The sequence below is a fragment of the Clarias gariepinus genome, chromosome 2, assembly GCF_024256425.1.
Source record: "Clarias gariepinus isolate MV-2021 ecotype Netherlands chromosome 2, CGAR_prim_01v2, whole genome shotgun sequence".
In the NCBI taxonomy this organism is placed as follows: Eukaryota; Metazoa; Chordata; class Actinopteri; order Siluriformes; family Clariidae; genus Clarias; species Clarias gariepinus.
The window spans coordinates 34,496,410-34,503,011 of NC_071101.1; positions in this window are offsets into that span (position 1 = coordinate 34,496,410).

Genomic DNA, 6,602 nt, shown 5'->3' on the forward strand with positions numbered 1-6,602 from the left:
AAACTAACAGGAAGTAGCCACATCCAAGCTACTTTAACACAATTAGCAATATTCGACTATATACTATACAGTTATACATGAGAAAGTTTCTTGTACTTTATGGGAAATTGTAAAAAATACACATGTTGGAATGAAATAGCGACATGATTGCCTGCAATTGACTGTAGTATGATGAAACAGGTCTTAGTAGACCTGACTGAAGCAAGCCCAGATCATCCAGAGACTTGTACAGTGGCCACTATGCGTGATGCATGCATCGCTTCATTTGCTTTGGAATAGGAACAGTGTGGACTCATCAGACCACATGATCTTTTTCTGTTGCTCCAAAGTCCAATCTTTATGTTCCCTAGCAAATTAAACCGTTTTCACGATTGGATTTACTGTTAAGTTGTTTTTTTTTATAGCCGCAGACGTTTAGTCCCAGTTATGTGAGTTCTTTTTTGTGTTTGTGTGTGTGGATGCTCTTGCATCCACTGTTAAACATAACTGTGATTTATACTGTCTTATTATTTTAATTGTCTTATTATTTTAATTAAAATAATAAAACAATTTTTTTGTTTTTTTTTTGTCTTATTATTTTAATTAATCTCTAAACATGTTTGTTCGTGATAATTTTTTTTAACCACATTTCTTTTACAAAGTTTAACACACTATTCTTCCAGGTTTTAATAATGCATTGAACAACTCTTAACTCAATTCCAATAATTATAGCAATCTCGCTAGTTGTGTTTTTTTGTTTTTTTTGTTTTTACTTGATTCAGGACAATATTTGACCTTTCTTAATCACAGTAACATCTTTTCCATGACTGTGGGATGTGTCTTCCGACATGGTTGTTTAAGAAATGACAAGCTACTTACTGCATCAGTGAGGGTTAAAAGTATTAATCAGCTGAAACCTAATAATTACTGCAATAATGAATCAATAAAAGGCTCCTAAGTATTTGCTCAGTTAAATCCAACTAGTAATAGTAAAATTCTTCTAGGAAATCAGGGATCTTTTAGCGGTCAATAACCATGTAACTGTACAGTCAGAGCTATACAGGTATATTCTGTAAACAGCTTTTGATTTGTTAGCAAGTGTTTATTTTATTATTTTAATTCTTTTTCTCAGTATAGCATTATTCTTCTTAGAAAGAAAACAAGAACCCTAACAAAAATTAGCATGGTCTATGGACGTGTTACTTAAACTGTAACTGTATCACCGATCCTAAAGATGTGCAAATAAACAAGTTCAACAATGTTCCGGATAGAGTGTCTGCAATCATGGTTACAGGAAAAAGAACCAATTACTATCACTCAATGCTTGACTCAAAGAATCGAACTGCCATCACACATCGAGTCATTTTGTTTACAGAAAACAGTTAACAGATTTTATTTTACCTATTTTGAGCTATATTTTACAACCATATTTCTCAACTTTAAAAGTTGTAATTCTGTCACATCCAAGTGTCTAAGTTTGTTTTATCAAAGCAGCACAAATATGAGTTGAAATACAGTCATGTGAAAAAATTAGGACACCCTTTGAAAGCATGTGGTTTTTTGTAACATTTTTAATAAATGGTTATTTCATCTCCGTTTCAACAATACAGAGAGATTAAAGTAATCCAACTAAACAAAGAAAACTGAAGAAAAGTCTTTTCAAGATCTTCTGTAAATGTCATTCTACAAAAATGCCTATTCTAACTGAGGAAAAAGATAGGACACCCTCACATGTATTCCCTCTTAAATTGGCTCAGATCTCACACAGGTATATTACACCAGGTGCACATAATTAGTAGATCGTTACTCTGCATGTTGAATGAGGCTTGCCCTATTTAAACCTCAGACATTTAGTTTGGTGTGCTCCTGACTGTTGAAGTGAGAGTGAGCACCATGGTGAGAACAAAAGAGCTGTCAGAGGACTTCAGAAAAAAGATTGTAGCAGCCTATGAGTCTGGGAAGGGATTTAAAAAGATCTCAAAAGATTTTGAAATCAGCCATTCCACTGTCCGGAAGATAGTCTACAAGTGGAGGGCTTTCAAAACAACTGCCAACATGCCCAGGACTGGTCGCCCCAGCAAGTTCACCCCAAGAGCAGACCGCAAGATGCTAAAAGAGGTCTCCAAAAACCCTAAAGTGTCATCTCGAGAACTACAGCAGGCTCTGACTACTGTTGATGTAGAAGTACATGCCTCTACAATCAGAAAGAGACTGTACAAGTTTAACTTGCATGGGAGGTGTGCAAGGAGGAAACCTTTGCTTTCCAAGAGAAACATCGAGGCCAGACTGACATTTGCCAGAGATAAAGTTGACAAAGACCAGGACTTCTGGAATAATGTTCTTTGGACAGATGAGTCCAAAATTGAATTATTTGGACACAACAGCAGAGGACATGTTTGGCGTAAACCAAACACAGCATTCCAAGAAAAGAACCTCATACCAACTGTGAAGCATGGAGGTGGAAGTGTCATGGTTTGGGGCTGCTTTGCTGCAGCAGGACCTGGTCAGCTCACCATCATAGAATCCACGATGAATTCTACTGTGTATCAGAAGGTGCTTGAAGAACATGTGAGACCATCAGTTAGAAAATTAAAGCTGAAGCGGAACTGGACCATGCAACATGACAATGACCCAAAACATACTAGTAAATCAACCAAAGATTGGCTGAAAAAGAAGAAATGGAGAGTCCTGGAATGGCCAAGTCAAAGTCCAGATTTGAATCCCATTGAGATGCTGTGGGGTGACTTGAAAAGGGCTGTACGCGCAAGAAACCCCTCAAACATCTCACAGCTGAAAAAGTTCTGCATTGAGGAGTGGGGTAAAATTTCCTCAGACCGATGTCGAAGACTGGTAGATGGCTACAAGAACCGTCTCACTGCAGTTATTTCAGCCAAAGGAGGTAACACTCGCTATTAGGGGCAAGGGTGTCCTATCTTTTTCCTCAGTTAGAATAGGCATTTTTGTAGAATGACATTTACAGAAGATCTTGAAAAGACTTTTCTTCAGTTTTCTTTGTTTAGTTGGATTACTTTAATCTATCTGTATTGTTGAAACGGAGATGAAATAACCATTTATTAAAAATGTTACAAAAAACCACATGCTTTCAAAGGGTGTCCTAATTTTTTCACATGACTGTATGTCCTGTTCAAGCAATGTTTACAAATTGGGCAGGATTGTCATAAAGTATACTTGTATAAAAATCGACATTGCAATATGGACGTTACTTAATAAGAAGTAGGATTTCCAGTGTTTCCAATATATCCAGACATAAAATTTGTTTTTCTACATAAAAATAATAATTTTTAATAATTTTATCTTAAGAAAATAGCAATGAGTGCGTATGGACATGATGACAATATGAAAATTTCAGAATGGAAAATATGATGTATGACATTTAGTCAAATATATTTTGTCTCTTGTCATTTATCTTCCACTTGGCCTGTAATTTATATAAGAATATTCAAAACTTGTGTATGGTGTAACTTTATTTATACAGCGTTATCAGTATACTTGTAGTCTTGCAGGTAACTCTCTCGATCTTGCATAAGCCACCTGGCCCGTATGATGTACTCGTCATCTCGTGGAGACTGAAATAACACACTATCACTGTGTAAACTGCCCTTTAGATACGAACCCGAACATTTTCAGCCATGTGGATTTCACTGTCTGTATGTTTCTAGGGACATTTTTATTGATTATTATTATTATTATTATTATTATAATATTCTTGCTCCTCCTTTTGTTGAGAGGTTTACAAGCTGTGAATTTGAAGTGTGTTTTGTTGCTTCACCTGTATGATTATCTGTTTTCTCTCAGATTTTGGAGATACTTCCATAGCTTATTGTGAACCACGATTTTTTTATTCTTATTGTATACAAAGGCAGCGAAAATGAAAGTACACTCATTTCAACATTGCTGCATTTTTGTCATCTGTTTTTATAGAATACTGATTGAGCTTTTTCTTTTTCATTTAGATACATTTATAATGCTTTACGTTGCAACTGTAATGTGTGTAAAATCACCTACCCGTCTCTCACACAAGTGACTAAAAGCTGCAACATAATTTTCTCCATCTTTTCACTAATGGTTAGGTGCAAACATTCCTATCTTGTAAAAACTGCTTGTTTGATCGTTTTATTACTTTCGAAGATTTCTGAAACATGGCGCAATATTTCTCATGCTTTATGATAAACACCAATAAGCAAGGCTGATGTGCATATGGGATATGGGCATATAGGGAGATGTCTGTTCTCACTGGTACCGGGTAAGAGTCTGTTTGGATGTTCAGCATCTCCTGTGTTAGATGAGTGAGAGTTCGGACATAGACTGCCGTGACTTTGCAGCCATCCATGGCATTTGAACTTGGTGTGAGTTTAACATGTCACCGGGGGTGTAGGGGGGGAAACTTTGCTTTGTTTTGACCGTTGAGCCAAAGCTTGTGATTGGTCTGGTGGGTTGAGCCATGGACTTTATAGATGGGTGACTCCATATAAGGAATGAGTATCAGCGAAGGAAAGCTGTTTCTCCTTGAGATAAGGAAATGTATCTAGACCAACACAGTAAGATTGACTTTATTATTGCATGATATTTTGTGGTTTAGAAATCTTTTCGAAAGTTGTTTCTTGTGCTGGATAATATATTGAAACTCGTCTTTTCCTACAGGGATTGATATTTTTGTATCTTTTGTGCAAAGATTAGTTTTCCTCAAATTTGCCTATAGTTTTGCCTGGCTTGTGAGAGTAATTAATTGAGATTAGAGAGCTTGCTTTAAATTGGTTTCGGTTGAAAAACTTTAAATGATTCTCATAAATTTCTGTCTTTTTTTTTTTTTTTTTTTTACGTTTACATGAGGCTTAGTTAAACTGCCTGTAGTTTTAGTGCATAATTGCCTTACAGTGTACAAAATTGGTATGTACTGCTACTGCTCCATGCATCCAGACTACTGGCTCTATGTAGTACAGTATGTATGTGTGGGAGGTTTGTGCAAACTTGTTTGATCATAAAGAAAATGTGCATGAATATCAAAAAAAAAAAAAAGTCACCCATCCTCAGTGTACCAGAAGGACAGAGCAAAGAGCAGCTGATGCAATGTGCGTTATCTTGTCTACACTTTTAGGGTTCTGTGTGCTCTGTGTGTCTGATGACGCATGTTTCTGGGAGGTGGGGTGGTAATGTGCGTTTATTGAGACAAGAGCTCATGGTAAAAGTAATGGTGATTGGTTGAGAAGGGCCCACCCTCTGCTCTTTATAGCTGCCACTCACCTGCCGGAGTAAAAGCAGCACGCTCAAACTTCTTTCTGCTCAGAGCCATACCCTGCCCGTGAGTACAAAAATTCAACTGAACTGCTTCTTTACACTGAAATCAACCATGCATGCTAACATGCAGGTTTAATTGATCCGATTCAAGGTGATTTCATGTCAGTGATCTGTTTGTGCAGTAGTATTTCAGGACTTGAGCGCCATCATCTGCATTCAATGCAAAGGGGTTATTGTGTTTGTGATTTGGAATTAGCTATGAAAAGATTAGAAATGCGTCCTAGCGTGAGTGCACTATGAGGAGCAAGTTCACAGAGCTCCCAGCTGGCTTGCATTCCTCACAGGAGCAGACCTGCTGAGTGTGTCTCTGTCTGAGGTATGTGTGTGTGTGTGTGTGTGTGTGTGTGGTTGTGGGGGGGATGACGACTAGAAACACAAAATTTATAAACTATGCCATGGACGATTATGTGAATATGAGACTAATATGAAAAAAAAATGTATAGTAATTAACAATTTCCTATACCTGCAGAACGTTTATTTTTTACATTCTTGCACGACTCGAAACATTGAACATCATGTAGTCAGAAATCAATGCAAAAAGAGAGTGAAAAATGCCTTTTTTTATCTCGCGTCTGCAAGATGGCAAAAAAGAGTAACCAGCAATCATGATCTTTGAAAAACTTTTAGAATTTGTCGCAAACTGCAAAATCTTCTCTTAGGTGAGCAGGTGAGCACCACTTTGATTTGCTGCATGAAGTGAAACCACAAAACGTTTAAAAGCAAATAAATCAGAACGTATTAAAGTGGGATGGCCGTTTTGTTCCGTCACAGAACAAGTCGTTATGATCAAAAACAAAATGGTTAGTGTATTAGTGGCTCTGGCTGGCTTTATTCATGAGCAAACAAACCACACCTCATTCAGTGATCTTACTGCACAGGACTTTCTCCCTCCACCACCGCTGGCTCACTAGACCTCTCGTAGTGGCGGTGCCTCTGGAAATTTTTTACTTTTCCATTAACCAAATCCACAGGTCTGAAACAATTCTGACTCCTATGCGTCACATTCTATCAAAGGGGCATTGTGTGAGGAGTGAACAGTTTTCCTCTGCAGACTCATTTGTAGCCTCATGAAGTGTTGCATAACTCTCCTGCTAGTTGCCGAAGAGGAGCAGTGTGTACTCTCTAGACTGCCATCATTATCCCAAAACTCTGGTAAAAAAAAAAAAAAAGGTTCTTAGTTTCTGTTAAGTGCTTGACCCAAAGCTTGCGTGTTGTTTAACAAGATGAGACCTTTTCCTGCTACACTGGACTCCTATCAGAGCATGTGAACTTGGTTTGCACTTCAATATAAAGTGCTGTAAAAGCGA